Here is a 26878-nt window from a genome sequence, read left to right on the forward strand (position 1 = left end):
TGAAAAATGTATTCAGTTTATTAGCTTTCCTAGTTCTTAAATGCCTATTAGCAATTTGCAATTGATTAATGTACTTGTTCTAATTTACTTCAATATTTTAGTGTTTCTTGCACTCATGGGATTTCTTGAAGAGTTTGCTAGGGACTTTCAGTACTTTGTATTCAAAATTTGAAGTCTATAGAACAGTTGAGACTTAGTACTTAAATTTACCTATATTCTCTGTTACAGCACTGAACAAGTGCAGCTTTTTCAGTTCAGGATGGGGAATTAAGAACTTGAAGCCTCTGAAGGTTTGGGGGTTTTGCCCAAGAAAATTTATCTCCTTTTTTAAGAATAAGTAGCAAAAAAACTGAGATACGCGTGTACTAACCTAGATTTAAAAAATCAAAAGCAGAAACCATTTCCTTCTACACCTTTCAGAGATTTAGTTACAAAAGTCACTGTAAGATTTGTTGGCTAAAAGCATGGAGTTCCACACATTTACAGGGAAAGAGAATGTGATAAGAGTAATCACGTTGTTTCTGGCTTGGCCCTGCTGTAGTTGAGCTATGTAACTTTAAAAATCCTAGCTTGGCTATGCAAGTTATGGAACATCATCTACAGGGTAGAAGCTGAAATGTGCAAAGCAGATTTTCAGCTGGTGTGAACTGTCATGGTGCCAGTGAAATACATTTTGACAGCCCGAATTAGCTGAGTTTGAGCTCCTATTTTGAGAGAGAAAAATTGGGAATGCCAAAGAGCAGAAGTCAAGAAGATGATGGAATGTGTTTTCAGCAACTTGCTGCAAAATTCATCCAGGCTCAGAAATAGACGCTTTCTATTTTTAGATTGTGGTAGTACCCAAAAACCCAAACAGACCAAAGTCTCTGGTTCTACCCTGTATCTGTAGTTTCTCAAAGAGACAGCCTTTGCCTCAAAGAGCCTGCAGTCTAAATATAAGACAAAAGATGGGAAAGATACAGAGACATAGTGAGGCACAGTGATTTCTCCCCTTTTCTGCAGCAGGGTCAGCATCAACACCAAAAGTGGAACCTGGTTTTGGACTGCTTATGCACCCATGTGTCATGCTATGGACTGAGGTTGTGCACTGCCAATGCCAGTTTCAAAGCCTATTGGGATACAAATGAAAAAATCCTTAGATAGTTGTATTTTAGATCCCTCATGTCATTAAAATGACTTTATCTAGGGACATGAGGGGACAAAGAATCAAAATTATTTACCTGAAGGACGGTTTTGGTTTGTTTTATTACTGCAGTATTTCGTGATTCTGAAAATACATATTAATGGATGGTGAACATGTTCATATCCCAAAGCGGTAGAATTGTATTTTACATGCTGCAAAATGAGAAAGATGTATTTGGTGTTGAAATAGGAACAGGGGAGAAAAATCTCTGACTTCCAGTCCTCAAAGTAAGGTGAGATAATTTTACTAACTGGAGGAGCAGGGTCACCAATAAATACCCTGCAGGTATTCTGCCAAGGGCTTCTTTCCCTGACGTGGAAGCAGTCTCACAACCTGCCTGCCAGAGTCATTGATGTGACAATATATATTTGTTCTTCAGAGCCATTTTGGTTTTCACTCCTCATTGGCAAGCTGAGAAAGAAGTTCTTGAACACACTCACCCCCCCAAATAAATTGTAACCATCTGAATAATCTCTTGTGGAATTTCTGTGTCAGAGCAGGCCAGTGGTCCTCCTTGTCTATACTCATTCTGAGAGTGGTCAGGGGCCAACAGCATGAAGGAGTTGCAAAATATCCTAGCTCGAGCTGTTGATGTAATAGGAGCTCTTTATTACTTAGGCCTTGGCTTATGCCTTGACATACAAGGCTTTATACACCTTCCAAAATATGCAAGTCCTCACCAATGCACCTCTGACTGCTTTTATTATTCATGTAAATCACAGGTGACATGCTGAATGGAAAAAAAAATGAGCAACTCTAAATGATAAACAAGTTTGGAACTGAAAGAGGGTGAATGAATGAGAAGCTTTCTGGCCCAGGGCAGCATGGGGATTGCTCTGCGAGCTGCTGATTTTTTACTGAAACGATGAAGTGTATCATTATGACAGGAAGAAACTGAAACGAGGATACAGGAAAGAAAGTGGTTTTTGTAAAGTATAAAGAATGGCAGGTAACTATATTTTGACACTGTGTTTTATTACAGTAGAAATTATCCTACTACCTTAGTCCCTAAGAAAGATCATCACTATAATAGCACTACTGTATTTATTATTACAAGGAGCAGACCAATCAATGTGTTAAACAGCTGTTTTGATCTTTTTCAAAAGTTTTTGAGATATTTTCAATCCTAAAAAAGGAAAAGTGCTGCTGTCCTGAAAATGTCTAAGATTCGCTAATGGTAAAAAATGGAATAAATGGTAAAGTTACTGCATTCATCAGTCAGCCACCCCAAAACATTTGCAACTGATTACATATTTCAAAACTTGGCTGAGAGTCCTGAGGTTCCTTGTAAGCAACTTGCTGTATTGTGCCAAATGTAGGAAGACTAGAAAGTACTTCTGAAATGTGTACTGAGAAAAATACTTTATTGTTGTTGTTGTAATAAAAATAACAACAATAAAAATAAAAATAACAATAATAGGACAGAGATACAAGAATAGGCTTTGACTAGTGATAAGCCATCTGAAGAAGACTGCAAAGTGACATAATAAAAATATTTCATGTATGCACCATTTCCTATTTTACTGTCTACAAGTTGTTGTTAAACCATACTCAGATTGTGTCTCTTCCTGCTCTGGCTGGAATATTTGTCATGAGAATGAGGTGCCAGAACCTGAATGCTTATCCTAGGAGAGAGAATAGTCAGCTGGGCTTTATTGCAAGAGTCTCCAGAAATGGTGGTCTTTCAGTTAAACACATTTTTCTTCCTCCTCTTTCCTTTTTGTGACTCATGTCTGATATGCCTTGGCTTCTTCAAAAGGTTTGCTACCCCACACACTGGACATCGCTTATCCCTTTCCCCACCCTATCGCACCTTCTTTCTCCTTCCTTCCTCTCGCTATTGCTCTTTCAAGAATGTCAGACCCCCATTCAGACTTCAGACCAGAAGCACTTTTTTCTTCCTGATGGTCGATTGTGTCCTTTTGTTCATTGCCACCAGCAGTGCAAGGGGAAAGCCGACCTCCTTGGATGTCAGCCCTACGTATGTCTCACTGCACCATCTCTCGGTCACTGGGATCTGGGCTGTTGCTGGTTTGTGTCTTTTCTGCTTCAGTGGAGAAAAGTGTTAAGTTACTGGTACCTTTTAAGTTGCACACTTCCTATCAGGTGCTGTTAGTAAATTGTGTTGCTGTTTCTAGTCCAAGAGGGTGGGAGTGAGCTTGGGACTTACTTCACATTTACAGTTGTAAAGAATATTTCAAGTAATATGCACAAGATCATCTGTGTGTTGGAAATGCGTGGGATTTGCATGTGCCATTGTCTCTGGGTAATTATGACTCAACTTTTGTTACCCGTGATGCACTTTTTCATATAATTCTCTACATCAGATGCATTTTTTAAAACTCAAGGCAAAACTGTCTATTACTGTCTGCTTTAAACAGATGTCATTAGACTGCTATCCTGACTCTGTGGTAATTTATTATCACTTTTTTTGTGTTTTGTTCCCCTCTGCTCAGGTACTCCTACTTTGTTAAAGGGCTCTCCAAACCCCTGCTTGTTATCTACTACTTCTGGTTCCAATCAAATCCCCATTACCGCCGATAAAAATATTTTCAGCAATATCAGAGTGCTTGGAATTGAGCCCCAATCGAAAGAGAAGCAGACATTAGTGAGCTAAAAACTATGTCAAATATTGGCTCATGGAAGTCACAGTCTTACTGCAAGAACAACCCAGAAAAGAATAGGTTTGTAGCTTTCAGCTCCTTAGTCTTTTGCGCTGCAGCAGTCGTGCCACCTGTTTTGGTTTGGTTTTAGATGTTTTACGTTTCCTTCCATATTGGGCAGCTGATTTCACTTGAAACTTCACCCAGGTGTGGTCATACCTTCCTACCACTCTCATCTTTGTCGGAGGAGCTAGCACCAACCGCAAGCTGGAGACCTGGTGTATAGTCCTTTTACAGTGTGTAGTTTCTCCCACTGTACAGCTACAGTTTGACCCCTATTTCTAAGCTAAGTCACTGGCTTAGCCTAGAGGGAGCGAGGCTGCAGAGGAAAGAAATGGTTAGCGCTGCAGCCATGCCCAGGAAGCTCAAGACCAGGCAGAGCAAGCTTGCTCGTAACGTGAACTGAACGTGTGTGCCAGCTTTTGCATGGACCATGCAGACTCGTTGCCTCACTGAGATCCTCAGCCATTAATAGGTGAAAAATGAACAGGTCCAAATGCAACAGAAGGCCATGATCTACATTAAAATTAAAAGTGTAGACAAAAATAGTCTGGAAGCTATTTCTGAGGAAACCTTTGCTTCTGCTTAGGCTATATTGATATATCAAAAATTTCTCCAGGTCCCTCCATGTTAACTTGTGCGGTGCTTGTTGAAACTAGATTAACTTAGTAGCTAAAATCATGGGGACATCACAAGCCACATATAAAACGAAGAGGACATATTGGACGTTACTTCTTTCAAAAAGATTACTGAGAGAAAAAACGTCCAGTTTTTAAAACCCACCCAAACTGAACTTAATTCCTGGATCATGACAACTCGAAATTAATAACAAGTATCTTATAGACTGTGTCTAAGAGAGCTTGCTTTAGACAATACATAATACCTGTTATTGCGTATGTTGAATAGCTTCCTAGTCTTGATTGTTATGTCTTTAAGGCAGTTCAGCAGCAAAAAGGCACATAAATGCAATTTAATCAAATACCTATTGGCTAGAACAAAGAATAACAGATGCCTCCAGATTCTTTGTACGTATTCTGTGGGGTTTTTTGTTGCACTGCATCTTATAGGTACTGAACTTGAGGAACAGGATATGGAACATAAGGCTATCATTCTTACTAACTTGATTACAAAAATCTTATTGTATTAGCAGCATTCCAGTTTTACTTAGAGAGTGCTTAACTGATTTAGTAAGTTTTATTTTCATGTGAGATACTATCATTATTTAACTCTGTAATTTACTATGAAATCCTTATTGCTTTGTCACAGGAGTTTTATGATCATTTTCCTTAATGATAGGAGTTGCTTTTGCACCAAGGGAGAGGGTTTTTTTATTTAATCATGGTCTTAAGAGATTTGAAACTTCAGGGATTAATAAAGTATCCCCAAAATCATAAAGCAAATCACAGCATACCAAATCATTTCTCCTTTGAGACCAGTGCCAAGCATTTTCTGTGGTGTTCCAGTGAAACTGGACACTTCCAGCCCAATGGCTAGTAAAGTCAGCAAAGAAAAGAAAAGAGAGTGACTATGTGACCAAACTTTTATTTTCAGCACATAGCTGGAATTTCAGCCTCTCTGCACAAGTCCTTGCCATTACAATTTATTAGATGTTTTATGTAGCAGATTTTATTGAATGATTTAGGTAGTCTTGACTTGATCCTTTCCAAATGTGTTCAACAGTATTCTGCTACATGCGAAAGCATTTTTATATTCTCACTTTCATGTAACTAAATCTCTGAAATCTAGATAAAGTTACCCGCCTGCTGCATATACTGTTTTACTTTCAGAATTAATTTGGAAATCCCTGTACAGCCTGGCCTCTGCAGCCCTTTCCAGAAGATTTAGGATTATAAATTAGATTGTCCAACGTGCATTGACATTGCAAGCCGGAAGGCATGTGTTGGCCAGCAGGAAGAAGAGGGGCACTGGAACCACCAAGCTGACTAAGAGCTATTAAGCTCCTGGGAGTGTGAAGGTTAGGATAAAAGGAAATGGAGAATATTAAAGATGCAGGAACTACATTTTCCAGAGCATATCTTGATTCCATGGTGTATTGATCTGTAGTCCTGGATTTCATCAAATATAATACCTCATCTTCAACATGCTTACAGAAAAGGATGGGGGAGCAGGGGAGACAGCCTGGAGTGGTTGCTCTCTGCTAAACCCAGGGACGGGCTCTGCTTCTGTAGTGAGTGTGTATTACAGATCTTCTGGTTTGCATTCAGACACATCCATATTGCAACAGAATTTATAATCTTCGTTCTGAAGGGAGAAGCTTTCCTCTCCTGAATCATCTTTTAACAACAATTCCCCTAGAAAAACAGGTTTGATGAGGTACAGAATCCCTTATGACACCCTGTACCTCTTTCGAGAGCCCTGCGTGCCAGATCAATGGATATTTAAAAAAAAAAATACTGCTTCAAAATACAGGAATGGCAATTCATGTGGTGTTATGAATCCTGTCTCTAATGGTAACTCCCAAATCATAATGGAGTTAGAGGCAAGTTTTAATCCATTCTTATTTGGTTTTCTTCAAATTATTCTCTTGTCATTCACACATGTAAATTTTGTAAACTTTATACATGCATAGTGCACATACACACATCTGCACATAGTCCGCATGTCAATTTGAAATAATGTGACATTGTTTACTGAGTTACACTTCCACGAAAATTTAATACCTTTTTTCTTCCTACCAAGTCTGACTTAAGCCTTAAGTTTTAACTTTAACCAGGGCACCATTCTGATTTTCAATATAATGAATGAAGTTCCTCGTATTTGAAGTTGCACAGCGTAAAGAGTATGCATCAAAGAACTTTCTTGGACATTATCAATGCTGTCTATTTAGTTAGTAAATTCATAAGCAATGGGAAAAAGATTCCTACAGATGAAGCCTGAGCTGAAGAGAAAAAACAATTCCCGTTCAGTTCTGGAAATCAGAATCTTCTCTTATAGATTTGACCAAGTGCCTTTACAAACCAGGGGACACTTTTATTTATTAAATGTACATACCTTCTTACAAGTAAACCTGTATATGTGCACGTAAGAGCCACTGCAGACTGGAGATCTGTCTAGCCTGGTTTCCCACCTCTGTCAATGGCTACTAGCAGATGCCCAGCCAGTGTAATGCAGTGGCGTAGTCCCAGAAGGACACATACCTGGGTCATCCTCACATCAAGTCTCCAGCTTGGAGACTTTTTGAGTCAAAGGGAGCAGCAGCATTGTGCTTGATTAACTTCCTTTCCACTAATTTGTCTAATAGGTCTCTGAAACCATATTACTTTGTAAGCTCCCACAAAGCTTTATGGCAGCATGTTCCACAGCTTGCCTGCAGGTCATGTGAAGAAATACCTCCTTTGTTGTGATTATAACCCTGACTAGTTTTACCCTTTTTTCGTGTATTACAGTGGCAATCAATAATGTTCCATATTCACTATCTCCACATCACCTAGGATTTTATATGTGGTTTGTGTAAAGTCAATTTTCTCCAAAACTCTCCACTCTTTGATCATCAAAACTAGATTATGGTCACTCCTCATGTGCAGACTCTCCCATATCATCCTGGCCCTCTCCCAGCCACCTCTAGTTCTGTAACATCTGCCTAGAAATAGAGGCTAGAAATCAACACTACCTCTGTAATCAAGAAGCAGGGGCATTCCGGGTTTGTCTAGAAACATGGTATTCTGTCATAATATTCCTTTGCTTTTTGACCACTTGTTCTGGTTTTGGCTAGGATAGAGTTAACTTTCTTTGTAGGAGCTAGTATGGGGCTGTGTTTTGGGTTTGTGCTGGAAACAGTGTTCGTAACACAGGGATGTGTTCACTACTGCTGAGCAGGGCTCACACAGAGCCAAGGCCTCTTCTGCTTCTCGCACCACCCCATCAGCAAGTGGGCTGGGGGTGCACAAGGAGCTGGGAGGGGACACAACTGGGAGAGCTGACCCCAGCCGAATATTGCGTGCCACATGGCATCATGCTCAACATATAAAGCTGGGGGAAGAAGAAGGAAGGGGAGGGAGGGAGGGAGGGAGGTGTTCAGAGTGATGGCGTTTGTCTTCCCAAGTCACAGTTACACATGATGGAGCCTGGCTTTCCTGGGGATGGCTGAACACCTGCCTGCTATGGGAAGCGGTGAATTAATTCCTGGGTTTTGCTTTGCTTGTCTGCACAGCTTCTGCTTTGCCTGTTAAACCATCTTTATCTCAACCCATGAGTTTTCTCACTTTTACTTTTCTGATTCTCTCCCCATCCCACTGGCAGGGAGTGAGCAAGTGCCTGTGTGGGGTTTAGCTGCCAGCTGGCATTAAACCACAACACCACTACTAAGCACTGAGCTCTCTGTTAGAGCTTGGAAATCTTTTCCCTGAATAGCAGTAGATAGCCTGAAAAGTATCATTTTATATGCAAAACTTGCATAGCTTTTTTCCCAAGAGTATTACTTTACATTTCTCTGCATCAAATTTTATCTGCCTTCTTATTGCCCGGTTACTCAGTATAGTGAGTTCCTTCTGGAGCTCTGCAATTGACTTTGCTTGTTAATATCCTGAATAATTTAGCTTTGATACCAGTTTTTCCACCTTACACTTCATCCCCTCTTTCAGCTGATTTCTGAAGAGCACGAGTTCTGAAGAGCGTAAGTGATATCCACTGGGTATATCACAGAAATCAGGGGAAATCCATCCTTGACCTTCCTTCTCTGAAAAGAAAGATGATTTCTTTTTTCTCCATGTTCATCACCTTTTCATCAGTAATGTAAATATGTCACAGCCTCCCCTCCTGTCCCATAGCAATTTCATTTTCCTTAAGAATATTTGGGGAAAAATCTTGTTGAAAACTGTCTGAAAATCCCAACGATGTGTAACAACCATATCTCCCTTGTCTACATCTGTTGACTCAGGCAATTCCAAGAGATCTGCAAGGGCATGACTTCTTACTATAAAAGCCATGCTTTTACCTAAGAAATCAGTTATCCATTTGACCATTTATGCACGTATCCACTAACTCTTTTCTTTTAGTTTAATTTTTTGATGCCAAGTTGATAGCACGTCTCATTTCTGACAAAAACTCTGCAGGACAATATAGCATCTTCTGTTTCTCATTGAAACTCCTAGCATCTGTAAACTGAAGAATAAATGTGAACTCCATTCCACATAGGCTTTTTTAAATGTACCTCTAATATGAATTTACATAACCAATGGAAAACAGTGGTCTTCCTTCTTTGTTGATGCTACATTGCAGTATGTATGCAAAAAACTGTTAAAATCAAAGGACTGATGGACATATTTCCTTTTCCACTGAGTATATCTAGACTAGCAATCAAATATGTGTTGCTGAACTAACCTTAAAAAATAAAGTTGGAATTTTATTTGTATTTGCTTCCATGAAATTTCCTTTTCAGTTTAAAATTTAAGCAGTAATGTGTCCAATATCCATACTTCTATGCTTCAGTTCTTTTATCAGTTTTTATTACAACATTGGATTCCTCCAGTCAGAAATTACCAAGTTTACTGTGCTCAAAGGATACGTGGTAGGGGATGGAGAAAGGGAAGGGGAAGGGAATTATTTTCAACAGCAAAAATTTGGTGGCCTGATTGATCAGTGCAATGTGATGACTATGTGTAGTTTGTTCTTTATGTGCAGCAATGTTGGTGACAAAGAATTTCCCTTCAAAGATCGAAATTTTGCAATGAGGGTGGTGAAACACTGGAACAGTTTGTCTAGAGAGGTTGTAGATAACCCATCTGTGGAAACATTTGAGGCCAAGTTGGATGGGTATCTGAGCAAGCTGATCTAGTTGAAGATGTCCCTGCTTATTGCAGGGGGGAGGGTTGGACTAGATAACCTTTCAAGGTCCCTTCCAACTCAAACTATTCTACTATTCTACTAGCAGTAGTGTAAAACACAGGAGAAGAAAATGTCCCTAGCTTAAGTTCAATTAGAAAAAAGAGAAAGCCAGAAAGGGGCATGGGGAATCTAACATTTAACATGCAAGCAGTAGTTACAGGATGATCAAACAAAATTAATTTTGCAGCCCAAATATATTTTGCCTCTGTAGGGCATGCTTGTTTTGAGTTGAGTGCTCCTTGCCTCACCTGATGCATAGCTTATTGCCAATTAATCACATTTCGTGCAGGTCTATTTATCATGGTGGCCGGAAGATGGTGATCTTGCAAAATTGTTCCCAACTGCTACTATACGCCTCTGGATTAGCATTAACATATATGTAGACCTCTTGTGAGATGCACATTGCAGGTAGTCAACAGCAGAGCCCTGGGCAGAGGGGAAGACCAGTAAAAGGGTCACAACTGAAGTATCAAGGATCAGTACAATGAAGCTCTTTCAAGACAAGTTGAAGTATGATAACCAGATTCAGTGGAAAGAGTGCAAGGGGGGAGACTTTAAGCTGTAAGGTGATGTAACTAGTGTAACCTTGAGAAAATAGTGATTTATAAATGTCAGGATCATGGGACATATCCAAGGGAAGTTATTTACAGAGCCAAACTTTGCTTCCCTCAACACTGTGGTAAAACTTCTATTGAACAAAAGCTCTATACTTCTGAGTTTTCTTACATTGTGACCTCTGTGGTGATAGACTCTACTATTTGATTCCAGTCGCTGCTTCAAAATACACATTATAATTTGCATGACTGCACTTTTTAAATATGAAAATTTTAAGAATCACGAATTGATTGTTAGTAAATACAGCTTTTATGGGAGTAAATTTACTGTGTCATTTAATATGATAAGCTGTTTTCTGTTTAAGCTCTTGGTGTATCTCTGTGTACAATGATAACAAAAAGAAGATTTGTATGTCTTTATTGTAGAGTTGTTCTTTCCAGTGAGTGCAGTTGACATGCTTAAGTAGTAGCAATGCTATGAGTGGTGTTTTCATTATTCTTGTATTAAAGTACATTGTTTGACTAGTGCTTCCTCTTCTGGAGCAATGAAATTTTCAGTCTAAATGAATCAATCTTCTGCCTAATTACATTATGCTCCTCTAGCAATTCCAGAGGGCATACAGAATAACATTAAAAGCCAAAGGATTTAATTCATAAAGCAAATTCTAGTAGAAATGAGCCTTTGGTGGGATAAAACCTTTGGTGGGATAAAAATCTGAAAACTGCTTTAGTTTCACATTTTGATTACTCTTTAGCAACAATGCTTGACAAAAACACCCTAAGCAAATGAAATATAAAAATAACCTGTAAAGGCCTTGTATTCTGAAGTTGTAGTCATCGTTGTGATATTAAAGGTGACTTGAAGCACAAGCATACAAGGAAGATATTGAAAGTATATAGTCTACAATTCAAAAGCCCTTCCAGGCATTTTGAAGTCAGCAAAAATTTTTAAAGCAACCTCAGTGATTTCTTGATTGATCTTTTTTTAATCTTAAACAAATGTTTGCAATTAAAAAGGTAGGACCTTTTTTGTTTCAGTGTTTTGGCCCTGTAACAGCTGATGGCCTAAGTTAGAACGAAGGATGTTTCAACTTGAGGTGGGAGATCACACTTCTAAAACGAACTAGAGAATGTCCAGGACCCATTCTGGTATACTGTGGCATTCACTTCAAGCAGCCAAGGTAGGACTCTCAGTTTTGTTAGTGGATGCTAAAGAAGTGAGCAAACCTTTGGTGGGATAAAAATGGTCACTGTCTCCACAGACTTGTATCAGTGGGATGACGTTTGCAAATATTTTTGCCCCTTCTGTCTATGCTGTTCTCTTCTTGTTCAACTCCTCCTTTATTTCACTAGAAACATCTCTTATCAGCATATTTCCAAAGGAGTTTTTAATTATTTGTGGTTGCTAGTACCTTCCATTTTCAATTATTTCAAGTTACCCGACTTGTGGAAGAAAATCTATGCTTTCAGATATTTTGGAGCTCTGTCTTAAGGGATGCAATGTGAAAGAGGTAAATGTCAGGTTTATCAAAAACACCTCCCTTTTCAGTTGCATTGAAAAGCATGCCAAATGTTTTCAGTATTCCTTGTCTTGCAATAAATCTATGCATCATTGGCTTTTACAGTTTTGTTATATTTCAGTAAATTACATCTTTTTTGTGTGTTTTTGAACCTTTCCAGATAAGGTGTGGAAAACTGAGGGCTTAATGTGGATATGGCAGGGGAACATTCCTGGAAAAAGCCGTAACATTGTTTTCTTTGGGGCCATTGCTGCAATCTCATATATTGTGTGTTTTCTGCTAAAGCTTGTATTCCAGGTTAGCTTATTTATCTTCTTGGGTGTCCCATTCTATTCTATTTTGTGGCGGAAGGGGTGAAAGAGAAAAAGAGACCGCAAGAGAGCAGTTTGGAGGCTTCATTATTGCTGTTACAGTAACAAAGTGTTTAAATGAAGTGTTGGACCTTTTAAGATACCATTTTCCGCAACATAAATACAAATGATCCTTGTGCTGAGTATAACCATTACAAAAAGCACTCTCAAATGATTATTTAAAATAAAGGTGTAATATTTTAATCACTCTGAAGAGTAATTTCTCTGGCGTGAATCCAGGTTGCCCCTATCAAGGCATGCTATTAACACACTAATTAGCATAGCTGGAAAATCATGGATTGGTAGGGCTCCATAGTCTAAGCCTACAAGCAATTTAGGCTATCTGCCATGAAACTCTTTCCCAGTCTAGAATAAGACGTTGCAATCAGGTCTAACACAGAGAGGAGTTAGATTTTTCAGAAGCGAAAACACTAGTCTGAATGCTTCTCTTTAAATCAATAGAAAATTTAATTTTAACTTAACAGAAGCAGAGAAGGACCAATTCTGAGACACCTTGATGATCCTTCCTGTACTCCATTGCCAGATCTGCACACAAGTCTGCTCTTTTGTTGCATTTAGTGGTTTCTCTGACATGTGGAAAGTAGTAAGAGCAAAGACTGTTTCAGATTCTCTGAAAATAGCATTTACAGAGCATATTTTTAACTCCCAAAGGATTCCACACTAGACCGTATCACTGATGTATTTGTGGTGGAAAGCAAAACATCATCTCCATGACTGAAAAACAGAGATAACTTAGGTCAGAGATCTTCTCCCCTGGAACACTGAATAGGAGAGGATCTTCTGTAACCCCAGCCATGCCTGTATCAAACTATGTATGTATATTTCTGTAGGTTTCATCAGATTCCTCTTCATGGGGTGAGATGGTCCCAGGTCTAATCTGACCCAGAAGGATCCTAAATCTGCTAAACCACTTGAATCACTAAGCTGTGTCTTCACCTACTGAAAAGTTGCAGTATTGCAAGTACAGATTTATTGGAGGCGGGGGTCTTCCGGAGCACTGGCTCTCTTTTCAGCCCACAGCTGCCGCAGCTCCTTCCCATATGATAAGGGGAACCCACTCAGGTTTGCTCTTCAGATGGGGGAGTATCTGCTTCAGTATTTGCATACTACTTTCCAAAGTGTACACTTGAAAAAAAAAATTAAAGAAAAATGTACCCTTTCCTCTAGAACAGTCTTATCCCAGTTCCCCACTGGAGTGACAACAATAGTGATGGACAACTGTACGCATAGCTGTTAATAGCTCTTAAACCTGAAATACCAATCTAGTCTATGTCACACAAGCAGCATGTACAGGCCTTGGGTGTTTGCAGTGCTAAACCTTGAACTTGCTGAACATCCCTCTGGTCCTGCTGTGGAAGTTGGGAATATTTTTCTTAGCTCTCAGGAATGCTGAGAAACTAAACATGTCAGATCTTTCACAGCAACTTGCCTATTTCTTACAAGATGCTTTAAACATCCAGCATTCCGTAAGTGTAATTTTGTTATAAAACTCTTGTCATTTGGCTAATATTAAAATAAAATATTCTCTCTCTCTATTGCTCAGCAACAGTATCTTCCCTCTACTTGTCGGTATTCGATAAAAAGAACATTTAGCACTTACCACTCCCAAAATACAGGACGTTTCACTCTGTACCACTAATCCAGTTTTATTGCTCCATTTCTTCTTGAATATTTTGCCCCTCCTACGTATTGGCAATGCATACCAACATTCTGGTGAAGTTCATACTTTCTGTGAGGTAGTTATTTGCATGAATATTAGATTAATCTTTGAAGAATTATCCTAGTAGTTTCCCTCTGGCTTAATAATTGCTTTCATTACAATCTGGTTTTGCCTCTCTGGCAGGTAGTTCTTTACTTCCTTTTAATACTTGAATTCATCCCCACCTTTTCTACTTTCTAAAGATTACCCATGTGTCAGCATGTTTAACACCTTACAAAGGCCAGACAGGGTACATATAATAGATTTCCTTCATCTAGAAGATCAGCTATCAAAGAAATTTCAATGTCTGACATGATCTCAATAAACTTCTGTCACATATTTTTACATCCTGTTGCGCTTTCCTTTTAAATGTCATTTTTTCCCCAGCATTTGTTCTCTTATGTGTTATTGAGATTAGACCAATGGGTTCGAAGGTGCCGTGGTCTTCTACCTCTTTTGAAATACATATGCCACTATTACAACCCCTTGTTTTTGTGGTGCCACTTCTTCATATGATCAATTTGATGAAATTTCTTCCACTGCAATTGCAATTTCATTTTCAATGCCATGGCCATTTCCATTTCTACAGTCACCTTCCCATGTGGCATCTTGTTACCAACAGCAGCATGTTTCTCAGAAGACGAGTCTACTCAACTTCATTTGAATATCAAATGAATGATCTTTAGTGCCTGGCATTCTCACTGAATGTGATTTTTTTTTTTTTTAAATAGGTATTCTGAATTAAACTTTTGTTACTTGCCTTTTTTTCCCCAAAAATATTTACCTCAGCTTGACTCTTGGAAATTCTCACTTTATGCTTATACTTTCCCTACTTAGAACAGTTCTCAGATTTTTCCCTGCTCTTTACTCTCCATCCTTGTAGTCATTTGCATCTACCCTCATTTTTTAAAGCAGTTTTTGTATTTATCCATTTGGTCTGAACATCTTCCTTATCCATGTTTTCTTTTTCACTAGAATAGACTTGGGCCACCTTTTTTGTACCTTTGATTTAAAGAATTTTAAAGCCTCCCCCATACTGAAGTTCCAGAGGTCTCCAACTGAAGTGGCTTCACTGAATAGTTTCAGAGTAGTGGCTTTGAATCATTGATCTTTTGAGTAGCCAAGTTCTCCATTATTTTCTTCAGAGTTTCTATCCTATATTTCAGCTTTCCCTCCTTTTATGGAATGAGAAGTTGGAGTTGTTCCCCCATCTCAGTGTCTTACCATGCACTCCCAGAACTGGATGTGCTTATCTTCCTGCAGGATGTGAAATCTTTTTTTCTGAAAGTCAGCTACAGAAAACTTGACTTTGTTCCCAGCTAGTGGTAATTCTGCAGGAATCAGAGGAATGGAATTTTTTCAGCTGACTTACTTAGAGTACTCATCTCACCTCAGTCTGCACAGGTTTAGATTAGAGAGAGCACTTTTCAATCTTCTGGTTTTTAGCTTTATATATAACAGAGTTAAGGTTTTCACCCGACAAGCACTGGAATAGAAAACCAAAAAGATGTAAATATTGGTGTAATGCAAATAACAATGCTTTACAGCTCCCAGGAATCCCTTCCTTAGTGTTGGTAGGAAACATGTGCAAATTAAGAAATCTATGTATTGTACAATGTGTGGGGTTTAACAACTTTTTTATAGCCAGCTTATGTGCATAGGTAGTAGGGAAGTTTTGAATTGCATTTAGTTTCATTTATTATAGATAGATAGATTTATGTATGCACACGTATATAAGCAATGAGTGCTCATGTGCATGATGTACGTATTCATGACACAAAAACCCCAACGAGGCAGGTTTAGAGTGTCACTGGCGTGCCTTCTCATACAAAGGGGAAAATCTGCAATTTAGAAACAAACCCCTGTCATAACAAAGTGGTTTAATTTTAGTTACAGGCCAAGCTTAAAATATACCACATCTAGGGCAAAGCCCACCTCTGAAGTGCACAGCCTGAGGTAAATTGATACATTCATTCCCAGTGCAGACTTCTTCTACACTGATTACTGGTCTCTACTAACAGTGTTTGCAAGACGGCTTATCTATTCTCCTCTTCTATAAGAGACACTGTTCAAAGAGCTTGAAACACAGCTGCCTCTTTACAGGCTTTACCTAGTTTTCAAAAGGAGGGGAATCACGTGGCTGGGGGTTGGATGCCTCTGCAATAGAAAATCTAAATTAATCTTCATAGAAAGTGGGGAGCCTTGTTTGGATCTATCAGAAAAGGAAAGCACTTGTAGGTGAAATCTTCTTAAGACCAAAGTGAATACTTGGAGGGAACCCTGTGAAAACACTGGGCCGCGAGGCTTCCTGGGCATTTCAAACAAAAGAAATTAGCTCTCCGGATAAAAGGTTCCTGGCTTAAACGTGAAAGTTTTCACCATGAAGAGGCAGTGCAATGCCGAAAGTCTGAACAGGCTGAGAGTTTAATACCATTCCTCTCTGCCTGGCTCTGGCACAGCCTCCCTTCTTCCTCGCCTTTTCCTTCAGAGCAGGAGCCGTTACACCAAATACACATTTGCTTCATCCTACCAGGAAACCAAGCAGTGGACTTCAGTGTATCCTAACCTTGTAGGCAATACGTCAGTAACTTCCTGCTTTTGAATTATTATTTTGTCCAGCTGGCCAAACACAAGGCTGGAAAAGGTGTCAGGAGGACACCCCTTTGTGACTGTTTCTCAGTCTCGGTCCTATTTCACTTGCCAGAGTGGGAAGGCTATGCTGTGGCAGGAGAGGGGGTCTGACAGCATCTGACATGTCAGGATGTCTTGCAGATCGCCACTGGTGTGGGAAGCAGAGAGCTCATCCATCTCACCCTGACTAGTGCCGTCCTATACCCCAAGACTGGGAGCAGTGGGAGACTGTAGTTGTAACCAATATGGATGACCAAAGATGGGGCAAGAAAAATCAAGATAACTAAAGGAAAAGGTGAGAAAGAAGGTATTGTAAAAATGGGCAGCCTGTTCATATAAACACATAATCCAAAGGTGCAGTTTAGTGGAGACCAGCAGCTTGTGGCTTTCATTTTAATGGAAGAAAAAAATACTCCTTTTCTTTGTGCCAGACTCATGAAAGCATGGAGCTGTTCCCACACAGGTTGCTGCTGGTTTGCAGTCTGACTTGCTCAGTTACTCAAACGTTTAAGAGCGGAGAACTTTCTCCTCTTTCTAGAGCTCTCCTAACCAAGGATATTGAGTATCTGAAGAGCCTGCAAGATGTAAAAAGCTACCGAACCAAAGTCACCACAGATTTTTAGGACAAAATACACCAGAAATTTTCTGATAATGTAAATTGGATCCTTTGATTTGCCACCACTATGGGGTTTTTCCTCAGCCTGCTGGAGAAACAAACGTACAGTATGAGGAATGAACACTGACTTCTGGCCCAGGTGCAGTGGACATAAAATCCATTGGTTTCTCCAAACTGACCAAAGCTTGTCCTTCCTGTTGTCGGGAAATTAGGCTTATGAAGGGTAACATCACACAGGCAAGCTCACATAGCTGTTTCTTGGTTTACAATATTAATTTGCTTGCACTTGGAGATCTGGAGTGTAAGTGGGCATAAGGGAGGTGATGTACACATAAGCCTGTGATAAATCTATTACAACAGGGCTGTGGCTTGTCCTGCCACCTGCTATTTTGGAAGTGACTCTTTTACATATCTGGAATTAAATGTACTAGAGACATAACTGTCTACATTTCCAGTAAGTGCATAACGTATTAAGTATTCTTTTTTTTTCTGTCAAAACCCTTTGTGTCTGAGTTTGTGTTTGTAGAAGAGCTGATCCCAAAATACAGGCTTCCCTTTTGCAAAGCTCTACACCTGAGATGGTGACCCTTGCTTTCCCAAATGCCGTTTTCCATTTCAGAAATAGGTCTCTGGCTAGAACGAAAATGGCAGCGCCTACAATATGAGTGGGGACCACAGATTAGTGTGCATGTTCCCCTGGGGATTTCCAGTTTCCAGTTTTGCACCTCAATAGGCCTTAGGCAGCAGGAATTTCATGCCTACATCCGTTAGATTCTGTTTCTTCTTGAATTATGTGCAATGCATGCAACCCAACCCTCCTGTAAAAGACTTGCAACACGCACGCTCACATAGCCCCCCATGCAAGGGAATTTGCTTTTATGGAGACTGGCCTAATGTGTGAAATCCTGAAATTAACCCCCCAGCATTAGTGATGGGCCTTTACCTCCACAGTTAAAGACTGAAAACTCCCCAAGTGTGGATCCCAAACACTCCTATAGCCCAGTGGATATGGCTGCAAGCAAAGCAATTTACCACCTCCAGCTATATTTCGTATCTCCAAGCTTAATATAGTAAAATACATCAGAGAGAGATCTTTGGAAGCAAGACCACACATGGGCACCTCTGTGAAATAATTCTGAGTGAATGTGATTTGAGCAGTTTAGTATAAGATCAACTATTCCGGTGCTTTTTTTCCTCCCTTTTTCTTGCATCTCTTCTTCCTTCCTCCCATTTCACAACTGTGAAAAAGTCGAGTTTGATTTAAAACCGCAATCCCACCCAATATTCTTCTTTGCAAGAGGAAAACTTTTTAATGGCTCTGCATAGTTAGATTCACTTAGTGGATGAAAATGCTTACAAGTAGCAGTTTTACGCACAGCTGTAGCCTTTAATTTGTTTTAAGTACCTGCTATTTTAAAATTATTCCATACAAAAAAAAGACAAAACTGTTCATTTATTCCTGCTTCCAAAGACCTCCGGGAGGACTTGTGAGACATTCGCCATGGAGATAGAAATGGCAGGGGAAGTGGGCTGTTAACACTAGGATCTCACCTGCTGTCAGGTCAGGCTTAGTGCAGAATAGGATGGGGAATTTGGATGGGGGTCTGTGCAGCTTAATCCTACGCCAAGGCAGGGCTCAGCTCAATTACTTAAAGGCATGTTCCTGCAGACTGAACCAGTACGAGTATTGCCACTGACTTCCACAGAAACGCCATTGGGAATGTCTCTCCATCCCTCCTTTGCTTGCTCACTTGCTCTCCCTCTTTTTCTTTGTGTCCCATCTTCTTCACTTTGTTTCTGGCCTTTGCAGAGGGTGCAGCAATTTGGCCAGGGTCTCTCCCAGTAGATTAGGGGCCCAATGCCTTTTCTCCCTGGACTCAATAGAAATCTTTCTTATGACTGTAACGGCAGCTTGACTGAATATAAATTATGAGGCATGGGGGATTGGCTGTTGCATTAAACATAAGTAATGATCACAGGTAAGAAGTAAAATAAATATTTTTGTAAGTAAGCTTTCTTCTGGAAAGATTTTTTTAAAACCCCAATTAAGATAAATGAATGATTAATTCAAGTACTTTTTTCAGAAGACGAAAAAGGTTATTACTTTTTCCTGCACTCATTGCACTCATTGAACAGGAAATTATCAGATACAGCATTTACTGCATGGAGTTCAGACGAATCACTGAATTCAGTGGCACCCTTCCTAACTCATTTCCTACACAAGAGGACAACCAGCCTGTGGGACTGGAGAATGAAAAGATTAATAAATGGTGGAATGAAAGAAGAAAGGGGATCATTGTATTATTGTAACCGTAACACATCCCTCGACTACTTGGTGTCACTGCTGTTTCTCACAAGAAACTCTAAGTAACTTCTGCCCCATTCAACACCCAGTCTCCCAGTTAACAGCTCCCTCTATATGGTCTAGAAGTGGAACGTGCAGAGCTTGGATCTGCCCCTCCAGCCACATAAAGCATAAGGATTAATGGGGAAACCCATCACAAACCCCACAGCCCTCGAATCAATCCCTTAGAAGGTGTGCTCTGTAGGGCTGCTCCCTTGGCCCCTCTTCCACAACCCTACTTTCCTCCTTGTAACAAACTTCCTTTAAAAATCACAATATCCTTGGCTCCCCCAACAGCTGTAGGAGTTGGCACTTCTGTTGCTGATCCTATTAGTATTTTCTGCTGGAAAAATCCTGTGGCATGCTACTCCTGGACCACAGTGCCTTGTAGAGAGACCAGCTCCTTCTTTGGCCTCATTTGGCCTCAGGACACATGCTGTCTGGAAAGATAAAGGAGAGATATCAGCACCCTCAGGGTGAAGGAGGATGTTTCTACATGGGATTTTCTGCCCTCTCACAGACAGTTTCATCTTTGTCCTCACAAAGTCTCTGCTCTCCCACTAGGAGACAGAAGAGTAGAGAGCAAGTTCCCAGGATTTGCTGAAGTCCACATGGATTTTTAAATTATTTTTTTTACAAAAGTCTGTCTTAAAATTAAAAGGTTTAAATGTTCTTTAAAATAGTTTAAGGCTTAAAAATAGCTTTAAATGTTATTTTCTTTTATAAGTATGTATCTCTGGCTTCTTGTATTGCAATTACAGTATTTTGCTTTTATTTTTTGCAGTGTTCACATGCTTTTTATTTGAGCCAAATAGCCCTAGCAGAGCACTTGGCAGCTATTAAGCACAAAGATATCCCGCTACTTCTGTATTTCCATCCATCACTTTTCTCGTCTCCCTCTCCCATCCACATGTTTGTCTCCATCACCTGTCCCAACACTTTCAGGCCAGGAGCCCTTCATCACACCCCGTCTGTCAGCAATACCCAGACCTGGGTGAGGCCTCTCACACAATATAAATTGCAATCCACAGAGGAGACATCAGTTTTTACAGAAAGCTAATCCTCACACATCCTTGTGTGGGGTAGGTACACCTCTTGCTTTTCAGGAGGAAGAACCCTCCAAGCTCAGAGGCACTAGCACTAAAACTGGGATGCATCCTGCTGGTGGGGTGCTGGGTGTGTTTGCTCCCCAGGGACAGCGTCCAACATGTTTGGTACTGGCATGTGCAATTCTGCCCCCCACAAATTTCCTGTATGTAGGAAAATCATACACATAACCATATCCTCAGCACCAACACACTTTGGCTGGCTTTTGTGACTGACAACAGCTCCATCACCGAGCTTTGAAAAGGGCAGTGTGAGGATTTTGTGAAGCAGCAAGCAGTAACCTACCCTAAAACACCTCTAAGCATCAACTGAGTTTTCTGCAGATGTTAACCCTTGAAGTGTGTTTATGGGTCTAGGTTCAGCCCTGCAGTGACTCTGTGGGAGAAATATTAAGTGGAGCTCATACATGAGGATTTTTTTCATCTCAGACTGGCTGTGGGTGCTGCCGCAAGGCGCTGCTCACACTGAGCATCAGCAGCCGCAAAGCCCCATGGCCACTGATGCTCCTGGCAGATGTCAGGGCACTTGTGGTATTCAGGGCAGGTACCTTTTTCCTGCTGTATCATTGAAGGTGAGTGCTGGAAAAGAGGTTTACTTTCCGTAAGCAGCATCTCACTGGTACCAGGAGTGTGACAATTGCTGATATCTTGCTATTTTGAATGCTGCAAAACACTCATCTGTGGGTATGTCAGATGTGGGCAGTGTGCTGTCTGCATGAGAGGAGATTTCATGCTGTTATTTTTCTTTTTCAGCTGGGTGTTTCCTTAGCAGACAGATGGGAACTCTTCACTCTGTCTTCTTTTAGCCATACAGAGAGCTGCACCTCCTCATATCTCTCTTGTAGACTGGCAATCAAACTATACTCCACATCTACCTCAGTGTTTGCAGCTCAGGGCAGTAAGGAAGCTGATAACCTGGAAGAGTGCAACTCAGTTTTAAGAAATAGGTAGATTTTGAGTTACAATTGCTGGTGACAGTTTGTTAGGCTCCAGCTCAAGCAGGAGAGCAGCAGCAGGAAATAGCCAGGCAGGGTGGGGGAGGCAGGGGCTGCAAGACGTTAGAACAGAGTCAGCATCTCAAGCTCTCCACCTCACAGAAGCCAGCTGAGTTTCTTCCCAGCTGCTCACTGTGCTATATCTATTTTGAAACTCTAATTTCCAGGGACAGTTTATATTGAAAAAACCCTTGCTGACTCGGTTTAGAAATTTTCATCTGATGCAATGAAACAGTTGTTTTTCCCAGGAACTGTCTTCCCAGTAATTGTTGACTAAAACCGGTGGATATCTTTTTATAATAGTTATACATGCCCACTGGTTTCCTTGTGTCTGTCATATTTCCCTACACTTTCCAGATGATGACCCACCTTTCCCCACTCTTTTTCTCTGTACCTGAAACTGAACCACGTCAAATTCACACTGGAAAAAATCTTGCACATCATCTGTAGATGAAAAATTATGGTTTCAGATTTTAATAATTTCCAGTAAATGTTTTTCCAGTGAAGCCAAGTTTCACCAATTTATTTGCATGGGTAATTAAAGAAATTTCATTAAAATAAAAATAAAATTAAAATTAAAATATACTGGGTTAGGCCCCAATTCATCAATGTGCTTAGGCACGTACTTAAACTCATCCATTAACACATGTTTGAGTGCTGAATAAATCCCCTGTGGTATTTTAAGCTTGGAGTGTGTTTATGTATTTTTGTGATTTCAAATCCTAGTTCTCCTCAGCAGGAAGAAAAAAAGTATTCCATACATCAGATAAAAACACTTTTATTTTCTTTGAAAAAAAAAAAAACTATTAAAGGGTATTGATGCTTTTAATACAGCCCATGTTTTGAAGCAGGCCAGACTGAAACACACAGCAAGCTGTGCTCCTGTAGCCTGTCGTGAAGGGACAAGGCAGCAGTGCAGGGTGATTAGCACCTGTCACCGAGGGGTGGGAAGACTCTTGCTGCTTTCTGTGCGGGCAGGCGTACAGCATCGGAGAGAGCCACCCTCTGCTTCCTCACCTGGTGATGGAGGGCAAGCGATGCTCTGCAGGCAGCTCTGTATGAGGACCCAAACGTGGGGTGAAGCTCCCCAAAGCTAACAGAATGGCAGGAGGAGGTTCCTGCTGCTGAGGTCGGTCCCGCCAAGCTGCTGCGCTCAGACACTGCACAGACCCCCTGTCCTCTGCCACGGACTCAGCCATTTGCTTCCAACCTGAAACAGATGCACCCCTGTACACACAGGGCGATAGGCACCAGCCTAACTATGCTATTTCAAGGTCACACCCTGCTTAATCTGAATTATTTCTCCACTGTTGAAAAAGACAAGAGGCTGAATTCAGCTGAACGGGTCACGCCAGCAAGGAACTTCATTCACATTTATTAAGCAGGACTTAAGCTGCACCTTCCTGCAGGAGTAGTCAAGCATTCTGCACATCCTACAGCTGCCAACATATTTTCACCTCCTATTTTCTTCTTCAGCTCTGACAATAAGAAAGGGGAGAGTGTGTACAATTCTGCACCTGTAGTTGGAAATGAAACAAAGCTTCTGGCTTTAATGCAAACTGCAGATGACATTGGACTCTTGGTAGCATCTCTTTGAAGAAGTGCTCTTTCAGCTCACCTTTCATACAAAAATATGATGAAAGTTCGATGAAAGATGCAAAGACAACAATTTAAAGTTTCACTGCTTACTGAGAAGGGTGGAGAATTGTTTTTCTTAGACAAAAGCCACATTGAACAAAATAAGAGTGCAGCATAACTCTGTTTCTCTTTCAGCCTCCGAGTCCTGAAAGAACTCAGGCACAAACTGGATAAACTACTAAATATGAGTCATTCACACAAGCTGCAAAAAAATCTTTATTTGTTTAAAGATAATTCTCTAACAATAGCCCTACCTGCTTCAGCAGGCAAGCTTGACTCTCTGGTAATGCCAGGCTGTAGAAAATACTGTTTTAAATTCAGGATTTGCCCTCTTGATGATATTTGAACAGATGGTTTTGTGGCAACACCTCTACACTTCTTTTTTATTATTATTATTATTATTATTTTATTTTAATACTAAATTTGTTTGGACTGTATGAGGCAAGCTATTAAAAGCAGCAGAGTACTAGGCTTGAAAGTATCATGTCAGTGTTACACTCAAGAAGTTCTAATAAAATGTCTGAGGGAATGATCATTAGCTGTCCCAGTATTCTCTCTGCCGGTGCCCAGTACTGGGAACGACAGGAACAGATGTAAAATTCCAGGATAATTAACCTGGGGAAAATTATACAACTGTGGTGGAGCTGGGCTCCCTTGTATTAAGAGGAGGAGGAGATGGAGAGGGAAGGAAAGGGTGGGTGGAAAGGAGGTTGTTCGAGTCCGTTGGTGATGAGTGGGCTGTTTAAATATACAGGGGGCTAAGGTGAAGAGGATTATTTTCCATGTAAATATGCATGTGCAGTCATCAGAATCCCCAAAACATCAAATTGAAGAATCCCTTAACCTTTACTATAGGGACTCTAGCAGCCAGTGTCCCCTTACACCCAGTGTCCCCCAGTAAAGGGGACACTGTGCGTAGTGGGAACGCTGTCCATTTTGGTGGGTCCCCTGGTCCTCCCATAGTAAATGTTAGCAGCAGCAGCAGCTCCGTTGTGGAGGTTCATGTTTTGAACTGTACCAGTCACATCCAGCTGTGCTCCTCCTCCTCCCCACCCATGATGGTCTCATTGCTTTAGCTCCAGCTCCTCAGGTGGGCTGCTCCATGGCTGGGCTCTGCAGCGTGCCCCCGTCCCTGGGACACCTGGGCTTGGTCACTGCACCTCCAAGCTGGTGCCACCTCGCTCAGGTCCAGGCATCATCCCTGTATTACCTGAGGCATGTATTCACTGTGCAACCACCATGAAGAACTGGATTGGCAAGAAAGGGATTTCAGGCGCTAGCATATGTTTTGGAGGAACTTAGGTTTAGCTTCTCGCTTGTTTAGTCACCCTCTGCAGTTTTTGGAAAGCCACCAAGCCATTTGGAGCCCTGTTGCTCTGTGTGAAGGCTGAAAGAGGGCAGGAAAGTAGCCCTGATCTATGGAATACTTATTCTGCGGTAGCAAAGGTTGTGCATGTGCTTTATAAGAGAAAAAGAGGTGGGCTAACTGGCCCAGATTCAATATGGATATGACTGAAATAAATCTAGTAGGCTGGAGGGAAGACACTGAAGCAGGAGCAGATGCAGCATGCAAAATCCTGCTCCAGTTGATAGTCAAATTACCACTGGTTTTAGCAATTCTGGGGTTTCATTCACATTGTCTGCTACTATCTGAATTCTAACTATTTTGAATTTTGAGAAAAAAACTATGCTTAATAATTTGATGTTTTACATCAAATTTAACTCTGTTAAAATTTTTCATAACCTGTTTAGCCTGACTAGAGCTTTACTAAATCTGAAAAACTGTATTTATGCTTATGATGATTAACAAAGAAGATAAACCCAATTTAACTTTACAACTGTGTTTTCAGGGCTAGCAATTGTGCAAACAGTGCTGGATATAGCATAGAAAACAGAAATGAATTCCCAATAGCACCTCTTTTTACAACATCATTGTGGGCTTTGTTGACTTTAGACTGGCTTTTTTTTCTGTGGATGCCATGGAATTTGAGATGACTTGAAACACTCAAATGAACACATTTAAATGTGTGTATTTATGGGTAAGGGAGGGGGATTCACACTTAAATCCTAAGTGCTGGAATTAGCCCCAACAAAGCCTGAGTGTGTTGACTTTCAAATGTATTCAGCTGATGGAGCAGAAATTTGTTGGCTAGCTTCAAGAGTGATCTATTTTTTTTAGGTTGGGTTTTTTTTCTCCTGGTGAACATCTTTGCCAGCTATCTCAGTGTAGCAGAGTAAGTGCAATATGTTTAAACATAATTTCAGCTATGGAGTGGTAGTGTGGTGGGGTTCCTCTGCTGGGCTTCAGGTTCCTTTTGCTGGTATAATTTTGTGAATCCTGGACTGTCTGTGCTGTTCTTGCTCTGCAAATGCCCTCAGTCCTAACTCCTGCACTCAAGGGGACTCTGACGGAGAGACTTTGGCAAATCCTGCTACAGAAATTAAAGATATTAGCCAGGGTTCCTCAGATGTTAGTGTTGGCAAGACCCAGGTGGGAGACTGTTGCCATAGCAAAGGTGGCAAAAGAGAGCAGAGTGCCCACATGTTGCATCAGATGAGTGTGCCAGGCAGCCAGCAGTGTAAGCACAACAGCAAACCAACTTCCTCTCCCACTTTTACAGAAGATGGAAAGGGGATGGATGGCTGGGGACGTCACCAGCGGCTAAAGTCTGAAAGTTTATCTGTTGGAAACAAAAGAAGCCTGTACATTAGAGGGGGCAACTCACATGCTGTTAGAAGTCTCTTTAGACTAGCTCCGTTAGTCAGATTAATTATATAAATTGCCACAGATTGAATCTGAAACAAACTTGGCAAATTGCCCCTTTTTTGTATGGTGTAGGGGAATAAACCTTTTCAACCACCTGGCCAAGCCTCTGCATCACCTGTTACAATTATTTTTACGGATCATATTGGCCTTGGCTCTTCTTTTTCCTATGCACGGTGTGAACACCAGTATTGCAGCTGGATGCTGCAGTGGGGGAAGAACTGTGCCTGTAGGAAGAGTCCAGTTGGTGCTTGCAAGTCAGTGGGCAAGACAGTGCTGCCTTGAGGGGCTCAGACCAGGGCTTCTCAGGAGACTGTTCCATCATGCTGACATTTTTGTCTTCAGGGTATGAAAGAAAGACAATTCTGCAAAGATCAATACACCTAGCATCATGCCTGGCCGACTTCCTACAGCCTCTGGCACTTGCTGGGGAAAAAAACCTCTCAGCTGCACTTGCCCTTTCCTTCACATGAATAAAACCTACAATGTATATCCAGGTTTTGCTTTGCAGACACAGTTTTTGCTCTATCTATTTATTCATCTATCTACATATGATGAAGATAACGGTACCTTAATTTAACCCATTGTCTATCTCACCACAAAATCTTCACTGGAACATTATGATTCACATAGTTTGATACACAGTTGGTGCAAATGACTGTTCAGAATTGATCACAGGGGTTTGCTGCAGAATTCTTTTTCTTAGCAGAAAAGGAACATATAATGCAAACATTGTGTGCCTGACATATTTTTATAACAGAGTACTAAGAAAATACTTGCTACCTGAAATATTTCTGTAAGTCACTGAAGCAAGCAATCCAACATGTGGGTTACATTACATTCAGAGCTGATCTTAGTTTTGTAACACACACTAAACAGCAGTATGTAGGAGGCTCAGGTTTAATAAAACTAAAACTTTCGGTGGTGCATACAGCCAATAAAGATTTAAG

At 40.7% G+C, this 26878-nt stretch overlaps 1 protein-coding gene across 3 annotated transcripts in view; it reads right to left on the bottom strand.

Moving 5' to 3' along the window:
• The window catches only part of CLDN14 (claudin 14), a 105799-nt gene that overhangs the window by 71442 nt on the left and 7479 nt on the right, over positions 1–26878 (bottom strand). For all 3 annotated transcript variants that reach the window (XM_080376250.1, XM_080376252.1, XM_080376251.1), the window contains exon 1: positions 1–26878. This exon is cut by the window's left edge; it is cut by the window's right edge and continues 7479 nt beyond it. The gene's annotated coding sequence lies outside the window, so the exon portion shown is untranslated.

Source organism: Falco punctatus (assembly GCF_963210335.1).
Source record: "Falco punctatus genome assembly, chromosome: 2".
NCBI classification, from domain to species: domain Eukaryota; kingdom Metazoa; phylum Chordata; class Aves; order Falconiformes; family Falconidae; genus Falco; species Falco punctatus.